At 51.8% G+C, this 26,166-nt stretch overlaps 1 long non-coding RNA gene across 1 annotated transcript in view; it reads left to right on the top strand.

The window, feature by feature from the left end:
• LOC123332528 overlaps positions 1-23,770 on the top strand; it is an 87,658-nt gene extending 63,888 nt beyond the window's left edge. The window contains exons 2-4 of the long non-coding RNA XR_006549334.2: positions 18,362-18,515; positions 19,696-19,927; positions 22,811-23,770. This is a non-coding gene — a long non-coding RNA (uncharacterized LOC123332528). The remainder of the gene's footprint in view (positions 1-18,361; positions 18,516-19,695; positions 19,928-22,810) is intronic.
• Positions 23,771-26,166: the final 2,396 nt, after the last annotated feature.

Genomic DNA, 26,166 nt, shown 5'->3' with positions numbered 1-26,166 from the left:
GGGTGTGTGAGGGAGACAGGGAGCCATGTGGACGAGCTTCAGTGGTCACTGTCCCCAACCTCCCTGTTTCGTGCTGGACTGAAAGGAGGGTGACACGTTTTTCTTGCTGAGATCTGGAAATCCAACTGTAAGTTCTCACTTGATCACGAGAGTCTTTGCAGTTCCCTGGGGACAAGAGAAACATGCACACAGTCACTCAGACACCCCAGGTGACAGGGAATACCATGCTTGCTGCCTGCCAGGCTTTGGCCACGGCCTGTAAATATCACCTGCTGCACTCTCAAGGGGTCCCCTGGGGAGTCCGCCTAGAGAGGTCACACGGCTGGCATGGGCGTTCTCAAATCTGCAGGACTGGAAGCTCGGGGGGCGCCATCTCGGATGGCCCCTGGTTCCCCGGATGGTGGGCACTGTTGGGATCGTCCCCTCTCCAGCGGGCCCTGATCCTTCTCGTGGATTCTGAATCTTAGGGTGGCTCAGATGGGAAGTAGGGCTGACTGGTCTTGGGGTGGCTGCCCTGTGCAGGACCCGCCCTCCTGAGTCTGATTCCTCGGCTCCTCCATCTGGGAGCTTGTGTCCCCCGAAGCGCACCGCTTGACTCCCACTGGCCAGTGGTGCCGCAGGAGCCGGCCTCCCCGGGACACTCGCAGGCCTCCTTCCTTAGGCGCTGCCACACGTCCACCCCCGCGAATCCCCAATGTCCGGCTGTCAGCAGTTCTACTGGGCCACAGGGAGCCCAGACCGTGGCAGTGACAGCAGGCCCCTGGAGGGGGAGAAGGACACCCTGGCTGCCACTTGGGGTCGAGATGTCCCTTGCTGGCCCCGGTGTCCTCTGCCGGGCCCTTTCCTGTCTGTCCTGCTCACCCTGCATCGATTGCCAATTGGGCCCTTCGCTTCTATCCCATTTTCGCGGCTAATGGCTCTGCTGCCATTGATCTGCGTAAGGGAGCATCTCGATCAAGCACCGCCTTATGGTGCCTGATGGTCACTGAGACTTCCCTGCCCGCCCCTCCCCCTCCCGCCTGCCTCCACAAGTCCCCCCCCTCCCCGCCCCCGGCCATCCCTCTAGGCCTGCCCTTCCCAACACCCACTTCCCTGGCTTTGCCCTCCCCCACGCTCTGTCCCCTCTCTTCAGGCCCCTCTAGAAGGAAGAAGGAGTATCCACTAGGGCCTCCCCCTCTCAGGGAGACAACTTCTCCCTTCTGCTCTCTCATCCAGCTGGTAGGAGGACCTTGCTAGTGGGAAGCCTCAGTGGAGGGGGTGGTGGTGCCATTCACGGACCGGCCTTAACCTTGGCCTCAGGTTCCCACCTACAGACTTTGCACCCCAGTCTGACTTGGGAGGGGAGACTCTGCCCTAGGCCGTGGCTCCTGGAAAGGACCCTCCCTCAGATGTCCCCTCACAGGGCCCTGGGGGAGGGTAGAGAGGTCCTGAAGATGGCACCAGGTGGCCCAGGGGGCCAGGGCCAGCTCCTTGCCAAAGCCGTGGACCCTGGATTGGACACAGCTTATCCATGGGCCTGTGGGGCCCCCTCCTGTCCTGCTTCCAGTCTAGGAAAACTGGATTCCTTGCCCCGAAGGAACAGGCAAGGAGAATGTTACTGAAGGATGAAGTCCAGTAAAAGTGCCCGGCCAGTGGAGGCCTCTGCTCACTCCTACCTTTAGCCAGGGCTCCCCGGCCTGCCTTGCCCTGCCTTGATTCCAGGGTCCAAGATGGGCTCTTGGGGCCCGGGGAGTCAGGAGCGGCAGCTGGGGCTTCCAGATTTGGGGTTGCAGTTGCCATGTGGCTGTGTGAAGCTGTACACCCTTGGCCCTTTCCAGAAGCCTCTCTGCTAGGGGAGTACCCCAGCCTGTGAAAGAGCCTAAAAACAGCAGTGCAGGGAGATCACCCCTGGCACTGCCTGCAACCAGCCTGCTCAGTCCAATTCAGACAGGGATATTGCAGAGAAGCCTGTGTTCCCAAGAGTCCACGTGAGTGTGGCCCAGAGTGTCTGGTTCCCTGGGGTCATGGGTGAGGCCCGAGAGTCCACATTTCTAATGCTTCTGGGGGACCCCACTTTGAGAACCACATTAGCTAAACTCATAGAGTTTGTTCATGGAAAGTTTTGCCTTTAAAGGAAAGACATCAGGTTTCAGGTTTTTCTTGTTTTGACCTCGACCGGAAACATGCCAGTTCCTAAGAGCCGTTGGAGTGGGCAGCAGGGGTGTGGGTGGGTCCCCTGCCTTGGGGAGGCCCGGGGTCTCACCCTCACAGGGAGGCTGAGAATCAGGGGTGATCTGCTTGCTGCTTGCGGGGACCCCCTCGGTACCTTCTGCACATTCTGTGGGGCCTGCTCCCCTCCCACAGGCCACCCTCACACAACATCACCAGCCTTCACATTAATGGGCATAAAATATTTACTTAACTCAGCTTTTTGCAAATATTCCTTCAGTTATTTCCCCTCTGCTGGGAACATAAACTGTGCGGCCGCGGCACACGCTGAAAGGGTTGGGTGTTAAATAATACAATATAAAGCCTGTGAAGCCCAGACAGCTCTGTGCGGACCGGGGCTGCCAGCCTGGTCTCTGCACCAGCAGACAGGCCTCCTCGGGAGCTGGACAAGGGCTCCCTCGAGCTGGGCAGGGAGGGGGATAGCCCTGGGTGTTGTTCAAGAGACAATTAAACTTACATTTCCAAAGCCTCCCCTTCACCCTTCCAGAAGCAAGTTGCGGGGACCTTGGGGAAAAACAGTGAGATGTGTTTAAAAATGTATCATTCCTTTATATTTTAATATCCTTTATTGAAATATTTCCTTTTTTATGGCTTTTTTCTGACAGCCATTTTGCTTCCCGATTCTCCTGGAGCTGTGGCTCCCGGTCCCTGAGGCTTTGCCGAAAAGCCCCAAAATAGAAACCTGTTCCAGTTGGTCCGGGGACCGCGGGCTTCTGTGTTATTCATGACTTGCTACCCGGCCCCATCGTTCCTGTGAAGCTGCTGATCTGTCAAGCAGATGAAGCTGGAACTCAAAGTTTGCGGGGAGCCAACTGGGGAAAGGGGTTTTACTGGGATCTTGAGAGGAGTTCTTCTCTGACTCAGGAGGGCGTCTTCCTCCTTTCCTGACACTTCCCTGGTGGACAGAAGCATGTCCAGCTTCTCTAACCCAAGGGGCTACCTGAAGGGGGAGGGCTTGGTCACTGTGTTTTCTTTTTTTTTCTTTAAAGACTGATGGGTTGATTTTCTGCACTGGGTCTTCATGGCTGTAAGTGGACTTTAGTTGCGGCGAGCGGAAGCTATTCTTTGCTCCCGTGCACGCGCTTCTCATTGCAGTGGCGTCTCTTGTTGCAGAGCACAAGCTCTAGACACGCGGGCTTCAGTAGTTGTGGCCCACGGGATCAGTTGCTCTGCAGCCTGTGGGATCCTCCTAGACCAGGGATCAAACACGCATCCCCTGCATTGGCAGGCAGATTCTTAGCCACTGGACCACACCAGGGAAACCCCACACGGTGTTTTTTCTTATCATCCCAGAAGGTTCTGACCCTTGAGAACGTGCTGAAGGCAGGGAGCGTTGTGGGGGAGATGGAGCCAGATAGAGAGATGGAGAGAGAGAGACAGGGAGACAGACAGGGATAGAGAGACAGAGAGATGGAGAGAGACGTGAGACTGTGGGAAGGCAAGGGATTAATCTGAGATCACCAGCTGCCAGGTGATAAATGTGTGCTGTTCAAACAAAGCAAAACAGCAGCCCTGCTTCCGCAGTAAGATGGCTCCATTGTGTGCGTCACTTCCGGCCATGAAACAACAAGGATTCATAGAATATTTCAGGTCTTCATCTAAGTGACATCGTGGGTTGCCTTTTCCCTATTGTCTTTCTGCCTGTGGACCTGTCCCATTCAGGAGGCCTGGGGTCCTGGGAAGCCTGAAGACTGGGGCAGACGTGGCGGCCAGGGAGGGGTGTTCCTGGAATTGCTGATGAACTCCTGGGTCTAAACCAGGCCGAGGGCTAGTGTTAGGAGCCAGGTGGCAGCAGAGCCCATTCCTCCTCCTTCGCCTGCCTCCCCGCACACCGGGCAGCTGTCGGGACCAGAAGAATGGTGATGGTGGTGTCCCTTTGCTGGGGCAGTGAGTGGCTGTGGACCGGGCTCTAGGCTTGTCCATTTCTCCTCCTTGTCTGGACTCCAGTAGAGCCATAGTGGCCACTACAGGCAAATCGTGTCTGAGAGAGAAGAGGTTTCCTCTTATCCACTGTCTCTGGGCAAAGAAGCCCTGATTGTGCTGGTGGTCCTGCTGAGCTGGGTCCAGGGGGCTGAAGGGGCAGCAGGACTGTCGCATGTAACATCCCCACAGGGCCAGAGAGGCCTGGCCATGGAGAAGTCGTACGTACAAGAATGAAATGAAGGAGCTGGTAAGTTTACGATAATTTACAATAAAAACCTGAAGCCAAGTGTAAATATGCATTTCCTCACACAGCTCCCACCTTCTTTAACTCTCCAGTTGGATGGACTCAGAGCTCTTTGGCAAGCACCCCAGTGTCCCCAGCCTGAAGTCCGGCAGATGCTGCGCTGGGTCTGAGACCTCCGTGAGCGTTAAGTTGAGGCTGAGGAGAGAGCAGAGGACGGTCAGGAATCCACTGCAGACCCCAGGCCCTGGGGACATTCACCCAGGTGACCTGCAGGGTCCAGAACTCGGACAAGGTCTGACTTTAGGGAGGGGAGAGCCTGCACGCTTGGGGTCCCTTTGAGTGCACACTCTCTGAGAGTGTGTTGACTCTCAGCTGTGCTTCCCAAGAGACAAAAGCAGGAGGGAGGGAGCTCCAAGGTGGCTGAAGCCCAGGAGAGAGCTGGGACACGGCTCTCAGATGCCGCCTTTCAGGGCTTCAGCCTGGCTGGGTGGGAAGCACAGCTCTCCCCACACCGCCACTGCTTGCATCACTTCTGCCTGGACCAGAGTCACCTGGAGGGATAACCAGAATTCATCACCCCGTCATCTGGCATCTTCGCTACCCTGCTCCTGTGTGCCCCCTCAGTGCTGCTCCCCCCACCCCTTTCTGCCTGCCCAGCTCCTTCAGGGTCAGCTGACATCTCCATACCAGCTCCCAACCTCTGGGTCCACCCTGATGTCTCCCCATTCTTCCCTCTGCCCCTGCACTTCAGGGGCCACCTCCATGTCTGCCTCGTGTCTCAGTGAGGTGACGAGGTCAGTGAAGGGCACGGCTCTATTCCCCACAGGCCAGCACAGCCCTGGCCTCACCCTCGGGGTCACAGGACCGAATGTCATGAGTGTATCTTGCCTGCCTGTGACCTCTACCTCCGTGTGATTTGGGGACAAGCCACCTCCAGGAGGGAACACTCCCACTTATCATTTATTATTTAGCCACCGTCTGTGGCTCTGTGTGCCTCACAGATGCTAACCCCTGCGATCCTCGCAGTGACCCTGAGGAGGAAGATGCATTTTACAGGTGGGGAAACTGAGGCCTAGAGATGGTTTGTGAGCGGTGAGGACCATGGAGCTGGGGAGGTTTCGGGGGAGTTTGAACGTGGCCAGTCTGTGCCTCGGTCCTCTGTGATCCCAGGGTATCTCTCCTGCGAGCAAGGACTAAAGAACGTCTTATTTATTGTCTTGGCTGGGCATCTTTCCTATGTTGTTCCTTTTTTTAATTTCCTGCTTTCTCAGATGAAGCCTCTGTGCACCCCCGCTTCTCAGAAACACGCCCTCAGCCCAGGGATACCAGCCTTGACAGTCAGGGCCCTCAGCTCCCTGCTCATCCGCGAGCTTCCCTGGGTTTGCAGCCAAAACCAGGAGGGCGCTGTCTAGAAGAAGGATGGGCGATGTGGAGGGTGCCTGGCTCCTCCACACAATAAAATGCAGATTTCCCATTAAAAGGCAAAGCTTTTACTTCAAAAGGTTGAATAGGATGCGACTTGAAAAAAAGATTTCCAGCTGGTTAAATTTAGGGCAGGGGACGAGGTCCAATGCGCCAGCGCTCCTGGCTGCCGGCCTGCGGCAGAACCTTTGGATGGGAAATTGGAGCGTTTTCACTCTCAGTGCTTGCTTCTCCGTATTTTTTTCTCTCTCCCCCTGAGTTAGGCAAACAAATGTTGATCGCTGTGTTGGCCGGGACTGTGCTTACTTAAAATAGGCTGTTTCGGTTGGGTGCTGGCCAGTTCGTGATGGGCCTCGTCCCAGCCTACACCCTCGCCGCACGGAGGGCAGAAAGTGTCCAGTGCCCATGGCTTTCTCCTTCCAGTGACCACCAGCACCCTGACCCTGCTCTGCGCTTCTCACTCACAGTCATGTGTTCCTGGCCTGTCACAGGTCCTGGGGGCAGGAGGAGGTGGGAGTGTAGCCCCTGAACCCAGTCTCCCAGAAGGCCCATGACCATGGGCAAGTCAAGGGGCTGCTTGGACCTTGCTACTTGGTCTGATGGCAAAAAAGCTGGAGCACACATCTCCAAGGTGCTGTCCACCTCTGACATGCTGAGTGGGCCTCCTTCATGGGGTCAAGCACAAATACCAGCCTGCAGAACCCCAACAGTGGAGGACGGACTCTGGGAACCCCAACTGTTCCCAGAACCCTAACTGTTGGGACACGAGGCAGGCGAGGCTGTGTGGATGGGAAAGTCAGGGCAGTGTGCATGCATGTGCATGGGTGTGGAGGGTGCGTTTGGTGATGCGGGAATGCGGGAAGACTTGCATTTGAGGGTCTCACAGCCCCGACTCTCAAGAGTAGAGCGAGTGAGGAAGGGTCACCTGACCAGGCTGTTGGGAATAACGCAGCCTTTTCAGAGCAACCAGCCAGAGGAGACTGGCACGGCCTTGACCCATGGCTGACTTTTCTCCTTCCTCTCTCTTCTCCCCTTTCTCCCCTCCTCCCTCCCCTGAGTAGCAGCACTCTGCGGGTTGTATTAGACCAGCCTCAGAGATGGGAAGTGAAGTTGCTTAGTCCTGTATGACTCTCTGCGATTCCATTGACTGTAGCCTACCAGGCACCTCCATCCATGGAATTTTCCAGGCAACTGTACTGGAGTGGGTTGCCATTTCCCTTGCCATCAGAGATGGAGGCTCAGCTCAAAGGTGTTCTGGACTCTGTCTGGGTCTGGGTCTGTTCTGGGCTCTATCTGGGTCTGGGTCTGGGAGCCCCAGCCTCTCCAACGCCCCCGTTGCTGAGTCATGCTTGGTTTCTCCTGGGGGTGGGGCAGGCCTTTTATTCTCTGCGCCTTGTCTCCCCTCTCTTATTCCCTGGACTGGAAACTCCAAGCCTCAGCCTCCAGCCCCCACGCCTCCTGGCCCCTTTCTTTTAGCTCCAATGCTGGACATGAAAGCAGACGCATGGGCAGAGCGTGATATTAGTGCCAGAACCTAATTTCACAGCGTTTCTGTGGAATACTCCATAAAACTGAACAAATGAGCTGTGGTCCAAATCCATCTCATTATGAGCACTGGGCGAGCAAAGGCAGCCGAGCCTCCAGATTTGGGGTTGCTGCTGAGTATTGGGGACTGGGAGCGTCGTCGGGGGGGGGTCAGCCTGGGATTGCCAGGAAGCAGAGCCTGAGGGGCAGGATCCCGTGTTACCTGAGGGACAGGTGGTGGGTCAGGAAGGGAGCCACAGCCCATCAGGCAGACTGATGGCTCAGCGCTCAGGACCATCTGCAAGGAGCCCTGTCCTTGGATGGTCTCTCCATACAGAGAGGGGAGACTGGCCCGTGACACCCTCCTCCCATGGCCAGAGGCTAGCCATCCTGAGCTTGTGCACTTGTGGGTGCCGAGTGGGGACCCAGGGTGTCCTCCTGGGTCAGGTGGAGAGGGGCAACCGACAGGGTTTGGCTGAAGAGGACTGGACAGCAGTGCCACATGCCCCTCATCCTCTGGTGGAGGGCGCCATGCCCAGGAGAACAGGTCACTGGGAGAGAAGGTGCCTCCCCCTTAGGATCTTGGAGCTACGGCTCCTTCTCCACCGGCCACCGATGCAGAGAGGGCACAGCAGGGAGACTAGGGTCAGGTGGGGAGGAGGAAAGGAGGGGAGAGGGGAGGCACTGAGTAAGGAGGGTGAGTCCGGGTTCTGGGAAAAGTTGAGTGGCAGACAGACCTTCCTGCAAGCTCCTGTACCACACAGCCCCATCCAGCCCAGGTCGGCCCAGGGGAGAGCAGGGTGTCCCCGGCCACGTGAGCCTTCAGGCAGGAGGACAGACCCAATAGCTTGAGATGCAGGTCAGATGTCAGACCCAGAGTGGGTCTCCTCTGCAGCACAGGCCTCGAGGTGAAACTGGGCAGGTTGGGTACAGAGCCCCAGCAGCTCTTTGGGGGGCACCTTCCGGGCTGTGAGGACAAGTCAGCCGTCCACGCCCTGCCCTTCCCCTGCCCCCTCACTCCCCTCTGTCCCATCGCATTAGCGTCTTGCCTTCTCTGTTTGCTCCTTTCTTGCGTGATGAAATATGCATAGACATCGAAGTGTAAATAATAAATAAGCAAAATGTGCCTGTGAATCCACCACCAGCCTGGAGCACAGACGGGTATCCTGGATCCCGTGGGTCCCACTGCCCCTCCTCTCCCCCCGTTTTATCCCCCTACTCCAAGATAGGAACTCTGCCCTGCATTTGGAATTGTTCATTCTCTTGCTTTTCTTTGTGGTTTGAACCCCTCTGTGTCTAGGTCTAAGCAGCATATCATTTCATGGTGGCTTTTTGAGCTTTACTTGAATAGAATCTTGCCATGTGATTCCTCTTCACCCTGGCTTTTTTTTTTTTTTTTAAACTCTGGTCTTTGTTTCTGAGATTCAGGCATAAACGCAGTCCATTTCTTTTCAGAGCCATGTAGAATTCCAGTGAGTGTAGCACGACAAGCCTCCATTCTCCAGGTGGTGGATGTGTTTTTAATTATTTCGAGCTGCGTTGCTATAAACATTCACGCTTCCTGGTGAACACGGGCAATCGTTTCTCTAGAAAAGTGGCTAAGAAGGGGGATTTCTGGGTCTCAGGGAGTGCATTTTCTGCTTCACGAGATGAGGACGGATTGTTTCCAATGTGGTTGCGGCACGTCCATCCATCGGCAGTGTCAAGTTGATCGGTGATCCACACCCTCGTCAGCTCTTGATACTGTCTCATTTAAAATTTTTTACTGATCTGATGTCTATAAAATGGGATCTCGCTGAGGTCTTAATTTCCATTTCCGTTACTGATGAGGTTGAATACAGTCTCACATTTTAATTGACAGTTGCATTTAGTCTCATGAAACACTTTTTTTTGTCTTTGGTTCATTTTCCTATTGTTGCGTGCTTTTTAAAAGTTGATTTTGTGAGTTCTACACACATTCTGGGGCTTCCCTGGTGGCTCAGAGGTTAAAGCGTCTGCCTCCAATGCAGGAGACCTGGGTTTGATCTCTGAGTCGGGAAGATCCCCTGGAGAAGGAAATGGTAACCCACTCCAGTATTCTTGCCTGGAGAATCCCATGGACGGAGAAGCCTGGTAGGCTACAGTCCATAGAGTCACAAAGAGTCGGACACAACTGAGCGACTTCACTTCACTTACACACATTCTACCTTGGGATCATTTGTCACTTATTCATGGTGTGAACACCTCCCAGATTTCTGTTCCTTTCCCTATTTCTATGTCTTTTTTGTATAACATTAAAAATTTTAATGCAGTTAAAAATCCTCAATTATTTCCAATTATTAGTCCATGGAATTCTCTAGGCCATGATACTGGAGTGGGTAGCCTTTCCCTTCTCCAGGGGATCTTCCCAACCTGGGGATCGAACCCAGGTCTCTTGCATTGCGGGCAGATTCTTTACCAGCTGAGCCACAAGGGAAGCCCAAGAATACTGGAGTGGGTAGCCTATCCCTTGTCCAGCAGATCTTCCTTATCTAGGAGTTGAACTGGGGTCTCCTGCATTGCAGGTGGATTCTTTACCAACTGAGCTATGAGGGAAATGCTTTTATTTCCTTTAGGGATTGCAATTTTTTGGAAAAGACTTCTCATTGATTTCAAGATCATGAATCTTTTGCACTTCCTTTGAAAAATTGTTAAGTTGTGTGATGTGTACTTGTGATGGGGGTAGGTGTTCAATTTCTTGTTTGAAATAGGGTAACCAGGCGAATTCCTTGGTGGTCCGGAGTTAGGACAATGCCACATTCTCACTTCTGAGGGCCCAGGTTCAATCCCTGGTCGGGGAACTAAAATACCACAGGCTGCGTGGCATGGCCAAAAAAGAAAAAGAAAAGAAATAGGGTGACCAGGGGGCCCAAGCTTGATTCCTGAAGAGCCCATCCTTCACAGCTCATCTACTCATGAATCCTCATGACCAAGCTTGTATCAGTGTGGGTACTGCTCAAGCTTGAAGGCATCTCCTGTGCTTTGTCTGGTGGTGCTGGGTCAGTGTGACAATTCTCCTGTTTCCAGACTGGGGGGGTCTTACCCTAGGGGCAAATGTGTGCATATTTGCTTTTGCTTTTCTTTCTCTCTCCTTGTCTCCCTCAACTCTCCTCTTTCTGTCTGAATTTCTGGCATGCATTTCACTCTCTCTGCCTCTCTCCTTTATGCTTCATATGTTTTAGATCCTTGTTTAAAATCAGAAGTTTGTTTATTTTTATTGTTTTTTTTTTTTTTTTTTGAGAGTTATGTTTTATTTGGCAGGAATTTTTAGGACTTCAAGCCCAAGAAGCAGCATCTCAAGTAATCCTGAGAGAACAGCTCTGAGGGAGGTGGCCAGCTTATATAGAAGTCTTACAACAAAGGGCAGGTGGTCTGAACATCAGAGGATTATTGTTAGTTAAGGAAAACCAGATATCTCAAGTTAAGGAATTTAGCACTTCTCTGTGTATGGGAAGATGGGAGAGTCTGGGCTCACTGAAATCCTTCTTATGATATGCACCTCAGCTATTTGGGGCCAGTATCCTGTTTAGATCCTACTTTGGAAGCCCCAGAAAAGTTCCCATCCCATTTGTAAGAGGCCTGTTGTCCCACAGCCTGGAGTCTAGCTCTTGGGATACGCAGCCTAAAGCAGAGTTGCTCTGCTGAGCCATCTTCAACCAGCTTCCTGAGATCAGACTGTAGACCCGTCAGAGTGTGAACACATTCTTTTGTGAGCTGCTGACTCTGGAGGTATTTTGTTACGCAGCATTAGATCAGCAGCAGCTGACTTATGCACTGGGTTTCGAGGAGGGTGGCCTTTTGAGAAGCTGATGTTAGGGAGAGGGATGAATTTGTTCTAAGGAGGTGGGGAAGGGAAGGACAATGCAGAGGTACAGTTGTGAGGAGATATGAACTCTGGGTGGGGGTTAGGAAGTAGGCTGGAGAGAGACAAGCAGGGAGTGGTGGGGAGGTTGGAAAGGCACATTGGAAGACGCTGTAAAAGACGGTGGTGGTTTCAGAGATGACTCCCGACCTTGGGCATCCTCCCTTTTTGAACCTTTTATTTGTGCTTGCTCCTGAATCGTCATAGTACTTGGGAGCTAAATATTTCCGCTGAGGTGGTTACGGGTGCCTGCTGCTTGCACCCCATGGAAACACCTGGAATGTTTCAGTGAGAGAGAGATTCTGAGTACACCCAGGCTCCAGGCTTTAACTTGGTTCTGGTGCCTCAGCCTTTAGCTCCTCTCTATGGGACACATTCAAGTGGTCCCTTCAGAGCCCCTGCTTCCCAGATGCCTCCACTAAAGAGTGTGAACACAGAGGCAGGTACCAGGATTGGTGAATTGCCTGGAGGGAAGCAGGAAAGGTTGGAACTCTGGGTATGTGGCCTGTGGAACCATGATTGGTGGGGACAGAGTGACTGGATGCCTCTGGACCTCAGTGTGGGCATGTGTCCTGGGTCAGAAGGCTGGTTGAGCGTGGGAGCTGGGGGTGGAGGCCCTCCCTGCAGGAATATGTCTGCCAGAGAAGAAGGCTGGGAGGTGGGGGGAGCAGGAGAAGCAGCTTCTTTTATTCCCTGTTTCCCAAGGCTCCTGATCCAACCTGAACATCATTAATCCAACAAAGGCAACAACCGACACAGTAAAAAGGTTCCAAATATAAACAGCGCACATTCCCATCAACATGTTAATTAGGGCTCATTAACTGTGAACAACCCCCGTGCAGCCCGAGGAGGCAGCAGCCGCTGGGATGATGTCTCCGGAACCTTCTGTCTGCCCCTAGCGACCTGAGCGTGCTCCCATCTGCCGGGACCCCGGGGCTGCCCAGCCTTCTGCCGCAGCCTGCACAGGTGCTATGCCCATCCCCTCCTTTTGGGCTTCCTCTTTGGTGGCTTGGCTTCTGTCCATGCTGGGGTCTGATGTGGGCATGGCTAACACAGCCCCATGACATAAAATCCATAGGAATGGTGTGCTAAAGCAGCGGCCACAAATCAGAAGAGAGTCACCTGCTCACAGCAGCCATTCCCGGTCACGACAGGGCCTGTCACCCAAGCCCCTGGCCAAGTATGTGTCATCAGTTGAGGGAAAAATCTATTTGGAGGAGAAAAGAGGATGTAATTTTATTTTTTTCTGCCCTACCCATTTAAATGCTAGCTGTAAGATTAGCTCCACTTAAAGCAAAACAAAACAAGAAGTCAGTGCTGCCTGGATCAACTGCCTTTTAATTATTATTACCATTATTTGCACCTCTAAACCCGTAATGATCAAAACTGCCTTCCAAAAGGTTGTGGACAGCCTGGAAATACTGTGATCATTGCTTTATAGTGCCACCAAGGGGTGCTGACCAGAGGGCCCAGGGAGAGCTGGGTTTAGGATTGGTTCTCAGGCCAAGGAGAGAATTTTGCCAAATTCTCCTCTACTGGGCTCTGTGGATGCTGCAGATCTAAGTCATGCCCTCTCCAGTTCTGCCAACTTGCAGCACCCCCCTCTATTGTGATTCACCCCTCCCAATGACCAGCAGGGCAACAGGAGGTGCCAAGGGGCTGGCCCCAGGGTGGGAGGAGCAGTTCTGGTGGTCCCGAGGGGCCAGGCTGAGGCTGGCCTTCTGCTGAGACCACGATTGTCTCAGACCCACATGGTTCCTTCCCTCTAGTTTTTTTTCCCTGGGAGCCCCTGCCCCACCAGAATCCCATCCCCATTACCCCCACCAAATAGTGAGAGGACGCCCATCTTGGGTGCTCCTTTTAGGTATCCCATTGAGGATCCCTTGGGGACCTCTCTCAGTTTCCAAGCTGCATGCAGACCTCAGTTTCCCACTCCAGGTAATGGGCCGATGGCTTCTTAAGGAAAAGGGAGGGATGCTAACAGTAGTGATGATCTCTGTGATTAATCATAGCAATTCAGGAATTTAAGGCTAATGGGCTCAGTACAGAGATCAGTTCTGATCAGTGCAATCCCCTGCAAGGTTAGCCCTTTATGGGTGGCCGTGCCTGCTGGTTCTTTCAGCTTGTGACCGTGTGGCAGAATCTGCTCTATTTTCCCACTTTCTTTGCAGTTTCTTTTCATATTAATAAAAGATTGAAGTTACCTAATTTTAATGGGCAAGGAAAGTTATGACCAACCTAGACAGCATATTGAAAAGCAGAGACATTACTTTGTCAACAAAGGTCCGTCTAGTCAAGGCTATGGTTTTTCCAGTGGTCATGTATGGATGTGAGAGTTGGACTGTGAAGAAAGCTGAGCGCAGAAGAATTGATGCTTTTGAACTGTGGTGTTGGAGAAGACTCTTGAGAGTCCCTTGGACTGCAAGGAGATCCAACCAGTCCATTCTAAAGGAGATCAGTCCTGAATATTCATTGGAAGGACTGATGCTGAAGCTGACACTCCAATACTTTGGCCACCTGATGTGAAGAGCTGACTCATTTGAAAAGACCGTGATGCTGGGAAAGATTGAGGGCAGGAGGAGAAGGGATCGACAGAGGATGAGATGGTTGGATAGCATCACTGACTCAATGGACATGGATTTGGGTGGACTCTGGGAGTTGGTGATGGACAGGGAGGCCTGGTGTGCTGTGGTTCATGGGGTTGCAAAGAGTCAGACATGACTGAGCAACTGAACTGAATTGATCCAGAAAGATGTATTTAAATTTGATACACTGGTGGATTTTTTTTTAATTGAGGTAAAATTCACCTAACATAAAATATACCATTTTAAGGTGAATAATTCAGTGGCTTTTAGTACAGTTGCAATGTTATGCAATCAGCATCTTTATTTCCAAACGATCTGCTCATATAAACGAAATCATACAATGTGTGCTGTTTTGTGACTGGCTTCTTTCAATTAGTGTGTTTCCAAGATTCATCCACATTGTAGCATGTATCCATGCTTCATTCCCTTTAATGGGCTGCATAATATTCCATGTACAGATGGACCGCTGTTTGTTTGTCCCTTCATTGGTTGATGGACATTGGGTTGTTTCCACCTTTGGGCTATTGTGAATAGTGCTGCTGTGAACAAGTGTGTACATGTATTTTTCTGAGTATCTGTTTTCAATTCTTTTGACTAGATACTTTGGAGTGGCATCCTGGGTCATATGGTCATTTTCCGATTAAGTTTTTTGAGGAACCTCCAAACTGCTTTCCACAGAGGCAGTGCCATTTCACATTCCCACTAGCAATGCGTGAGGGTTCTACTTTCTCCAAGTCTTCTCCAACATTTGTTCATTTTCTTTCTTTCTTCCTTTTTTCCTGTCTCCCTCCCTCCCTCCTTTCCTTCCTTCCCTCTATCTTAGGGGCTGTGAAGTGGTGTCTGTGTTTTGAACTATGTCTCCCTGAGATAGTGATGTCTTTCCCTGGCCCTTCACCTGTCTTCCCAGGAGCTGTTCTTGCTCCCTGTTTCTGCTTTTCTCTTCCTGTTTCCTTCCCTTGCTCCTGACCCACAGGCCATTCCTTGAGCCCTATTGCCCTCAGCAGCCCCTCTGCCTGTGGGCTCAGCCTGGAACAACATAATGCACATTTCAGGAGGTGGCGTCTTCCTGCTCCATCCAGCCCTGGGTCAGATGTCCCCTCCCCTTCCCAGCTCCTCGCATCACGAGGCTGAAGGTGGGACTCTGATAAGGTTCCCTGGAAGAAGACCCCGAGATATATGCAGGTAGTTTACCTGAGGGTGCCAAGCACACGGGTCAGGGCAAGAGGAGGAGAGGAAGGTAGCCCCTAAGGGGAATTATCAGGCCAGCTGCTGGGGCCATACTCACGTCTCAGGGTTATTCCACCAGAGGGGCGGGGGGTGGCTGTCTGACACTGACCCCCAGACTCTGAGTGCTACTCCCTGGGGATATTCAGGCTGGCTGCCTGGGATCCACCGTGAGGAGGGTAAGGACAGCGGCTCTAGGGGCTCGAGAAAGCCCTCAGGCAAAGAAACATAGAGTTGTTTCTTTAGATGTTGGGCTGGTGTGTGCTGAAGCTGTGGAGTGAGGGGACGGGTGGGGCGTGGAGAGGATCTGCTATATCTAGACCCTCTCCACACCCCACCTGTGTCCAGGGACTTCCAGTCCAAGTCCTGCCCAGGACAGGAGCCAATAAGAACCAAATGTGGCTTCCACTGGGGGCTACAGTTCACCTGCAGGTGGGGCCTCATGTTCCTTCTTTGCCCTCAGCTTCAGAGGGCGGGGTGTTGTGGAGCTGGCTGTGGGGAGCTGGCCACAGCTCTCCTGAGTCATCCACACACCTGGACGGTGGATGGTGACAGCTCCTGGCTTCTGAAGATGCCCCCTCCACCCTGTGCTGAGGACGCACCCCGGCCTCCTGGCATCCTCAGAATGGCTCTCCAGATGCCCCCGAGACAGAAGCAATTTCCAGGCACCCAAGGTGGCTGACCCAGCTGCCTCAACCCAAGCAAGGAACGTTTTTCACTCATGTCTGTTCTATTCCCAAGGGATGAGCATGGCTCTGTCGCTGGCCGGGAGAAGGGAGCTCATGGGACTGGGCTGGCCTCCCCGTATCCCTGGGTCCCCAGAGGATGCCTGCCTGCCCCACGGCAGGCTGCCTGCTCTCCCTCCCAGTGGGCTGAGAAGGCCGTGAACACCATGGGGCAGCTGGGGCTGCAGTGGAGAGTCAGAGAGAAATACCTTCCCTTCTGTCCCCCGCTTCCTGCCAGGAGGACCTCCAGGCGCTGACAGCTTTAACTGCTGGGGTAAATGAACATCCAGGGCTCTGGTCTCTGGGAGTTGCTCTTATGCACAGGAGAAGGGATACAGAAGCACAAGTGGAAGATACTTCATAGAGAAGCATGAAGGCTGGGCGTGGAATCCTGCCCCAAGGCCACAGACGCGGAGCCCAGAAACAAGGTCACCTCCAGAACTGACTGAGCCCCTTTGTGACTGTTGCCAAAAGCCCCCTGATCATCACCAGTAGGCTTCCTGACCCCATATTCGGCAACAATGTCCACTCCAGTGCTCACCCTAAAGCGCCTTAACCGATCACCTAAGGTCAACCCTCCACTTAAGGTCAACCCTCCAGCTGGAATTTTTCTTTGTCTTGAAAGTGAAAGTCACTCAGTCGTGTCTGACCCTCGGAACCCCATGGACTATACACTCCATGGAATTCTCTAGTCCGGAATACTGGGGTGGGTAGCCGCTCCAGTCTTCTTTGTCTTGAGGCTATTGAAATTGGCCACTAACCCATGAAAAGCGTCGACTCTCCCTGGCCTGTCAGGAGGTCGGCCCGCTGAGCTCGCAGTGCCTTCATTATCTCTGCTCCTTGCTCTTAATAAACTCACTCCCTTCTGAAATGCTCTGTACCTGGGAATTCTTTTCTGACCTGCGCATGATTGGGGATTGGCATGACACTGGGGATAAGGGCCTTGTTTCTCCTGCTACTGACACAGTTCAGTTGGTGCAACGTAATGGAGGTATGTGTGTGCATGTCTGAGCTTCAGGAACCAAAGGGGTGCCTGCAGGCTAGGGTGTATGTGGGTCTTAGTCAGCTGGCTGGCACGAGCCTGGTCAAGCAGTGCTGGACACTTCTCTCCACCGCCTAGCTCTCTCTTTCAGTCCACAGTCCCGGCTTCTGTCCCCATCACTATTGACTGTGCTTTGGGAGCCTCCCAGGGATTTAAATTTACAGAGCTGGCTGGATACCTTACAAAGCAAGTGGCTGTCAGTGGTGAGCCCCAACTGTGACCTGCACCCTGGAAGGAGGCGTTTCATTTTGAGGCCATGCTGAGCTGAGAGTGGCCTTTTCTCCCCTCACTAAGAGACTGAGATCCCTAAATGCATCCTGGCAAAAGGGCCAAGCTGCCTCTTTTTACTCAAAATGCAAGTCCAAGAGGGTCACACTCTGTAAGGGCACCAGGGTTGGGGGTGGGCATTGCCACCACTGTCTTGGGGTTAGAGGATGGCCCCTGTCCCCCCATGCCCCGCTCTGATACCATCGATTTCCTCCAGTCTGCATCTGAAGAGATCTGCACAGGGATCTATACACCTGCAGTCCTGTGAGGGAACTCGGGGTGGGGGGAGCGGGAGGCAGAGAACTTACAGCTCGGGGAGACCGGCTTGCAGGTTGGCCTTCTAGTCAGCAGGGAAACCCACCCTCTGGCCAAGGCTGCACCCCAAAGACAGGATATGATAGCAAAGGGCAGCCAGGCACAGGTCACTGGAGCCCTTTGGACTGAAGGTGGGCGTGGACAGTAATTCGCTTGAGTGGGGACATCACCCGCAGTCCCCGAGCTGGGCTCTAGGAAGGGGGTGTTTCTCCCACATGCTGGACACGCAGGTCCCCAGGGGAGGCTGGGGTGGGAGGAGGGTTTGAATTTACTCCTGAGGAGCCACCAGGCTAGCACATACCTGCCATTGTCTTCTTCTCACGGCAGGGCTGTCCCCACTTCACCTCTTGTCCAGTGTCTCCAACAGTTGCCCTGAGGGCAGTTTGCAGTTTGGCTTCGACTGTTAGTCTACTCAGCCCTGGGCAGCCCATTAATGTTTGTGGAATGACTAAGTGAATTTCTGAGGGGCCATCCTGTCCCCCATGACTGTCACAGCCCCATTTGCATTTTGTCACCATCTAAATTTCTGCCTTGACCTAGGACCTTCTGTGGGGCATGTGCCTGGGGCATTTCCACCCTTTGAAATACTCCTGCACATCCTTCAGCACCCCACTGAAATGTCACCTCTTCCAGGAAGCCTTCCATACATCTTCAGTTAGAAGTGGTCCTTCTATCCCTGAGCTCCTGAAACTTGTTCATAGCCTTCCAGCAGAGAGGGACTCCTACCTTGAGCCTAGACTCACCTATTAATTAATGAATTCCCCACACTGTCTGGAGCCGGGCTTAGCCCCAGGTAGGCAGATCGTAAGCATTTATTTCAATGATTAGTTAAAGGAAACAATAAGGGGATGAGCTTGTGTTCCTGGAGAGTGCCCCAGGGTTAAGGGAGAGCCCAGTCCCTTTTCAGCCTCACCAGGGAGACGCCTGAAGCCTTGGGTCCTGATGATGACTGCCGTTTAGCTGGGCTGTGTGGAGTCCACAGGTTTCCTGATTCCCTCGTAGGCTCCACCCACACTGGGACCCTTGGCCTGGGTCCATCCCTGCCCTGACAAGTCCGGTCAAGAATGAAGACCAGCTTTCCTGGGGCCCCCTCCAGCTGAAAAGTCACCGTCTCCAACTTGCATCTGCCTGGATGCCTGGCCCCGACTGAGCACAGGTAGGTCTGTCTGTTTCATTCGCACCTGTGAGCATGGGGATGAGCTTTGTGTGTGCGGGGACCTGGGTCGGTGTGGGGGCTGGTGGGATGGGGGCGCAACCTCCAAATGGCCAGGTCAGCAGAAAAGTGAGCATTGGAGAAGGAGGTGGGAGGGGCATGTCCCAAAGGATAGGGTGTATTTGCCGCTCAGCATGCAAGCTGCTACCCCCTGCTCAGGCCAGGGGCTTAGTGACCCCAGAGGAGTCTCCCTGCCACATGATAACTGCTTCTCTTTCTTTCTCTCTAAATAGGAGTGGTTGGCAATCACAGCTATGGCTGGCTGTCCCTGATCTCAACAGGGGTTTCTTTTTCTTTTTGAGAGGAAGATGGATTTTCAAAGTCTTAAATTTCTGTGCCTCAGGTGGCAATAATGCTGCCATGTCAACCTTTGGAAGCTAAGTCTCAAATCTGACCTAATCTCTGTTTTTCCTTCAGGCATCTGATGCTGGGTCTTTGCCTGCATTCCATTTTGGTGCTTTGGTGCTTGCCTACTTTCCAATGATGCTTTCCATTTTGTCTGGACCCCCAAGGGGCTGACAGAACAGTGGGGATCTCATGATGATATCCCTGCCTCTGGCTTTGTCCCCATGGAGCCACGCTCCCTGCTCCCGAGGTGCCCTTTCCTCCAGCACCAGGGACGTGGCTGAGCCCTTGTGGGCATGGTCACTGTGAACAGGCATGGAAACAGCCCATGGTGTGAGGGTGCTCTCCATCAGGGCAGAGGCCTGTCTCTGAAACTGATGCCTGAATCCCCGTTCCCTGGGCTGGAGGCTGCCCCAGGGTTGTACGGGGAGGTGTATCAGTCAGTCCTGCTGACTGCCATAACAAGTGGTCCCCAAGCCCCATTGACTTAACATACTGCATGCTTATTCTCATACTCCCCGGTGAAGAGACTGAATATGGCCAAGTCTCAGTGAGACAATTCAAGTTTGTGTTGAATATTACCCATGTGCTTATTTTCCCATTTTCCATGTGGCAAAAACTGTTGGAAAATGATAAGTAAAATTGATAAAAGGGATATAACTCTCCAGTATCTTTGTCTATTTATATAGAGAGTAAAGCAGAGATATAAGGGGTTAACACAGTCTTGTCTAACCGAATCTTTCATCTGAAGACTCAAATAACTAAATTTGCCTCCTAGATCAGACAGTGGGAGTGTTCCCCACAAGAGCCAAAAGGTGGAAGCAACCCAGTGTCCATCAGTGGATGAGCAAACAAAAAATGGTCCGTCCACACGATGGAATATTATTCAGCCTTGAAAAAGAAGGAAATGCTGACACCTGCTACAACATGGATGAATTCTGAGGACATGCTGCTAAGGGAAATAAACCAGTCACAAAAGGACAGACACTGTCTGATTCTGCTCATATGAGGTACCTAGAGGAGTTAAATTCACAGAGATGGTGTGGTGGGGGGAAGGGGAGGTAGTGTTTAATGGGGACAGACTTTCTGCTTGGGAAGGTGAGAAAGTTCTGGAGATGGATGGTGGTGATGGCTGCACAATAATGAGAATGTACTTAATGTCACTGAACTGTACACTTCAAAACAGTTAAAATGCTAAATTTTAGATTATGTATATTTTACCACAATTTCAACTGTGGTAAAACTGTAAGGATTTCCAATGGTTCCCAAGCTTCTTCATGCCTTTTTTTTTTTGGCTGGAGTGTTTCTGATAGCACCAGGAACCCCTAAAGGCAAATGCTGGGGCTTCTCAAGTTGGCAAGTCTTGCTTGTCAGGACCTTCCTTCCTCCGTGCTGTGCTAAGTCACTTTAGTCGTGTCTGATTCTTTGCAACCCCATGGTCTGTAGCCCACCAGGCTCCTCTGTCCATGGGATTCTCCAGGCAAGAATACTGGAGTGGATTGCTATTTCCTTCTCCTGGGGATCTTTCCCGATCCAAGGATCGAACCCAAGTCTCTTATGTCTCCTGCATTGGCAGGAGAGTTCTTTATCACCAGTGCCACCTGGGAAGCCTTCTTCCAAAGCCAGCATCTTTTCCCTGACCCTAAGCATTTCTGGATTTCAGGTTTCAGGCCTCTCTCCTCCCCTGAGCTTTGTGCTCAACACAGGGCTTTGAGGAAATCTTGTATTGTTCTGCGTAAATGCAAACTTACAAAAGATACACTGGGGATGATTAACCAGTATCATAGAATCATTTTTCTCCCCCCTAGATTTGCTGCATAGTTGACTTCTAATAGATTAACTTCAAACGCAATTTACTCCGAGCTGTGTCCATGTGCAGCAACTCAACCTTTCTTTTTGGCTGAGAGTCAGGGGAGGCTGCATGCATCCATTATTGGAAGCAAATTACACATGACTGGTATTCCATTTTCAGAATAAAACCAGAGCTGCCTCAACGTGGTGGGAGGTGTAGGTAAAAAGGAGAAGAATGAGGAGAGAGTGACACAGGGCACTGGGCACTTGTAAAATCTGCTCTGGGGAGACAGTCTCAGTACTCTTGCCTCCCAGAAGTCCTTGGCAAGGACTGAGCCCCCCACAAAGGCCTTGGGAGGGGACAGCCTCAGCCCAGGATGACTTCATTGTGGAGACAGAAACTAATTCCTCTCTAAGTGGGAAAAGGCTCTTTAGCTGCATTAAGAGGCTGAGATCTGATGAAAAGGCGAATAGATTCAATCTTCCTTGCATCAGTCACCTGGGACTTCATCAGACTCAAACCGATTAGAAAAATTCACATTGAAAGCAGCATTTATAATAGACCCAAATTATAGAAAACATTTGGCCTGGAGGGAGGGAGAAATAGCATTTTCACCTAAGCCATAATCTTTCATTATCTCCCCCGCCTCCTTTATGGGGTTTGACAGCCCTGTCTCCTCCCCCAGACTAATCATTAGACTAATTAGGGGCTAATCAATGTTTAATTAAAACCTAGCCATTAATTACAGGAAGTACTATGGCAACTTGGGAATAAAATGTGGCTGCAGGAGGGATCAGATTTCCTCAAGCATGGCCAGTGGCCCAAGCAGAAAGCTTTCCTTCTTCTGTTTGTTTCCTTCTGTGCACTTTGGCTTGAGGGGATCTGGAGGTCAACAGGGGGAGAAGGGAGGCAGTGGAGAGGAGGATGGATTGCTCTGAGTGTCTTGGCTTCTGGCCTGTTACCCAATTTTCCCACCCACTCCACGGGAGCTTTTCCCTTGGTTCTAGCATCATTCTTCCCATGTCCCAAATTTAATCAATTTTTCCTCTGAAAATCTTTTATGGGCACCTACTTACTTGCATTTAGACTACATCCAGACCTCTCATCATGAACTGCAAATTCCCAGGTGAATGGTTCTCAACCCTGGCTGCATGTTAACCATCACCAAGACAGCGTAAAAAATTTCGAATGCAGGATAGACAAATAGAACAATGAAGAATAGAGAGCCCAGAAATAGACCCAGCATATGTGGGCATGTGATATACGACAGCACTGCTGAGGAGGGGGCATGAATGATCTCTGCCATAAATGGTGCTGGGCCAATTGGATAACCCCCGGGGGTGTGGGCGGTAAATAGGAAGCTTGATCCCTACCTCACACCATACATGAAAATCAATTCCATTTTCTAGAAGATAACATAGGAAAAAAATCTGGAATATCTTCATGGTAAAAAGAGAGAAAACTATTAAGGAAAAGATTGATAAATTGGGTTATATGAAAATTGAGAGCTTCTGTTTATCAAAGATACCATTAAGAGAGTGAAAAGATGGGGACTTCCCCTGGCAATCTAGTGGTTAAGACTCCACCTTCCAATGCAGGGGGCACAAATTTGATCTCTGGTCAGGGAACTAAGATCCCACACGCTGCATGCTGCAGCCAATAAATAAATAAACAAAACAATTTTTAAAAGGGAGTGCAAAAGGACAATCACAAAGCTGGAGATGACACTTGAAAAATACATAACCAAAAAAAGTTCATAGAAAACTGGGAAAGAGACACTAAGCACTTCACAAAGTGCTTCATTGGTCATCAGGGAAATGCAACCTGAGACGCTGCTATAAACCCATCAGGATGGCTAGAATGAATAGATTGGTGACCTCAAAGGTTGATAAAGACCTAGGACAATGGGAACATCGGGACATGTCTCATGAGAGTGAAAACCCGTGTACACCCATGGTGGATGCATGTTGATGTATGGCAAAACCAATACAATATTGTAAAGTAAAAAATAATAATAATAATAAAATTAAAAAAATAAAAGAAAAAAAAAAGGAAAAACGGTTCAGCAGAATCTGCTAAAGCAAAACATGTGTCTGCCCAGGTTCCACGAGCACAGAGTGGGGAGTCGGGGGCATGCAGGAGGGGCTTGGCAACTCTTGAGGCGGTAAGTGACGTAGCACCAGGAGGACTCTTAAGACAGGACTCCCTATTCTCAGGGGAGGAGGGGTATGAAGGAGAGAGCCTGGATCCTGGATCCCAGCTCTGCATGAGCAACAGATTCACCTTTCTGAGCTGTGGTTTCTCCATCGGTACATGATGCTTACTGCGAGAGCTTGCAGGAAAGGACTACATGTGATGAAGCTTATGAAACACCTAGCACATTGCATGGCCAATAGTTGGGATAAAATTTCTTTTATCACCCTAGGAGTCTACAACCAGAGAGGGGCACATAAATGCAGATGTAGAGGGGCAGGAAACAGGCACAGGCAACCCAAGGCTGAGTCAGGTATAATCAGCCACGGTCTGCAATTAGTGGCTAGCTCTGCACTTATATTCGGGGGTGGAGTCGTGGCTGGGTAGGATCTGAACGTGGTGTCAGGCTCTCTTGCAATCACACCAGGTGGCAGTGATGTGGCATTCCCTGTTCAGGGAGGCAAGCCAGCCTCAGACACACCTCAGACAAAAGGCAGCCTTTTTCACCCTAGGGTCCTCCGTCAGCCTCCCCTTTCTTTACCACTGAGCCACCTGGGAGGATCTAGCCCATATTATTTTGGCATAAAAAGGAATGAGCCCTGCGATATTCTATAACAGGGCCAGACTGGAAAATGCGCAGAGAAAGAAGCCAGACACAAGAGGACGAAGTTGCACGATTCCACTTATACAGAATGTCCAGATCCGGCAAATCCATGGAGACAGGGAGCAGATTGGTGGTTTCCAGGGGCCTGAGGGGCAGACAGGGGGATGCGGGTGACTGTTAAATGGTGTGAGGTTTCCTTTTCCTTCTGGGACTGGGATAAAATGTCCTGGGTCTAGATAGAGGTGGTGGTGGAACAACACTATGAATGCACTAACTTCCATTGAATTGTAGACTTGAAAATAGTTAATTTTATGTATGTGAATTTCACTTAAATTAAAAAAAAAATTGTTAGTCCAGCTTTTCCCTTGGGCTGCTGGGAGATGTGACAAACACACTGAGTTATTGCTGTTAAAAACCCACCCATGGTTGCCTCCTCTGAAATGATGGGCAGCAGGCTGGGTTCATCTGCCCCCTTCCTAATTGCCCCCATCTGGACCCAGGGCCCTACAGGTGTTGGGAGCAGTTATGTCTACAAACAGATTTATCCTGAGGCCTAGAGCTATACTACGACCAATGCAAGGATGCCCATCCCCACTTCGCTGACCCTTGATGCCTCTCCAGGCACTGGTAGGGTTTCAGCTTGGCCTGTCTGCACCCCCCACCCCCACCCCCACCTCCTTTTGCTTCTAGAACAGGAATACACATGCCTGTTGAGTGGATACTGTTGCCATGTGCGCACACTGGTTTAAAAGGATGTGTTGAGCAGCTGACACAGAGATAAATGGGGATGGAGTTATAGGAAGGGGAGGGGAGGCCTCAGAGCAGCAGGAACGGGTATCACTCCCCACCCCTGAGGTGGGAGGGTGCCAACCTCATGCTGCCGTCTTGGAGGGGTCACCTACTACCTGCCTGCTGTCTTGGAGGGGTCACCTACTACCTACCTGCTGTTACCTGTGTGAGTCCAGGTTCCCCACCTGTGCTGCCCTTACCAACCTCCAGGGGCGTCTGGAACCTGGAGAAGCTGAAGGTTAAGGGGTGCATGCAGGTGTTGGAAATGATCCAGGGGTGCAAGTGTGAGTCATCACATGTTGAGAGAGGGAGGGAGAGAGGAACTGTCTTTGTCCACGTGTAAATCAGGAGACAGATGACAGAGCCACTCCTGACTTCCTTCTAGGTCTTCCTCCATCTCCTTTCTTTTATGAGCACTGTGAGTCCTTCCCTTCTATAGCAGTGAATTTTCAACTCAAAGGGAAAAAAAATCCCCTGAGTAAATTAAGTCCTTCTCCCGTGCTGCCTGTATTGGGGCCACTGAGACCAAAGAGTCTCATTTATTATTTTTACAGATGATCAAATTGTTTTCACCCTTTGTCTCATCCTCTGAAGCATGGGCTTATGTGGACTTGAGGGGCTCTGTCCAGAAGATGCCATCTGTGACCCCAGGAGGGACCTGGTCCTGCTGACACGTGCCCCTCAGTGTGGCCTTGAAGCATCTACCTGAGGGAGATGAGACCTCTTTTAAAGACCCTGGAAGCAGACCCTTGAGGGTGCTCATCTGGCCCTCTCCACTTTCTTTCCTTAGTGTTCCAAGACTGATTGTTTTAGTGACCTCAGAGTGTTCCATGGCAGAATGATGTGAATGTTGGTGTCCAGCCCTGTACTGTGTGGGCTCCTAGAATCCATCCAGGGTTGGTATGTGTATGTGTGGCTGGGATGTTGAGAACGTGCTAAGAGTACATGGGAGTGAGGTGGGGAACGCGGAGGCTTGAAGACCCTCTTCAGTCTCCCTCTGGGCTCCCAGAACAGGCCACTGAGAACCAGGTCAGAGGAGGTTTCCAATCGCTGGGTACATGCTTCCTCCTCCCCTCGTCTTCCTCTTCCTTTATGCCTCTCCTTCTTCCCTTCTGTCTCCCAACTTGTCCCGCCCATCCCCTCTCAGCCCTTGCCACCAACAACGCACTGTGTCAGGAGCCTGTTTCCAGGTAGATCTGCTCTGTGCTCTGTGCCACCTTGAGCACGAATATGTGCGTGTGTGTGCACGTGCATGCGTGCGCAGTGTGAGGGGACAGGGTGCCTTGGCCCAAATGTGTCTGGACTGGGTGGAGCCCTCCAGGATGGCAAAGGACTTGGCCACAGTCAGCATAAAGAACCCAGTGTCTTCACCAAGGCCAGGAAGTTAACCTCGGTCCAGGGGATGACCTGCTGCCTGCCCGGCACCCTCAGTGCCTGCCACCCCTTGCCCTGCCTGGCTATGCTGCTCTGAGGGGATCCCTTGTCAAGAGCCCCCGGCACCTGGAAGGAGGAAGCGGTTCTGGAGTCAGGACTGTGCTCTGATTCCTGCCTTCCCCTCACGTTCCCACTGAGGGTGGCTGCGGGAGGGAAGCATCCTGGAGGGTCTGGATGTGGTGGGTGTGGAGCTCCTGCCCCGTCCTCCTCCTGACTCCCAGGACAGTGTGTTGCACCACACACGTCTTCCTGTCTCAACACGCGGTCACCTGTATTTCATGTTGACTGCCTGCTCTCATGGACCAAGAAGCAGAGACATGGGGAGGCTGTCAGTGGCTCTGAGCCATGAATTTCTGGTCAGATTTAACTCCTTAAGAATGAAAGGGGAAACTTCCCTGGTGGTCCAGTGGATAAGACACTGAGCTCCCAGGGCAGGG

The sequence above is a fragment of the Bubalus bubalis genome, chromosome 3 (genome assembly GCF_019923935.1).
Source record: "Bubalus bubalis isolate 160015118507 breed Murrah chromosome 3, NDDB_SH_1, whole genome shotgun sequence".
NCBI lineage: Eukaryota > Metazoa > Chordata > Mammalia > Artiodactyla > Bovidae > Bubalus > Bubalus bubalis.
The sequence above is the reverse complement of the archived record's forward strand: the minus strand, read 5'-3'. Positions and strand labels throughout refer to the sequence as shown.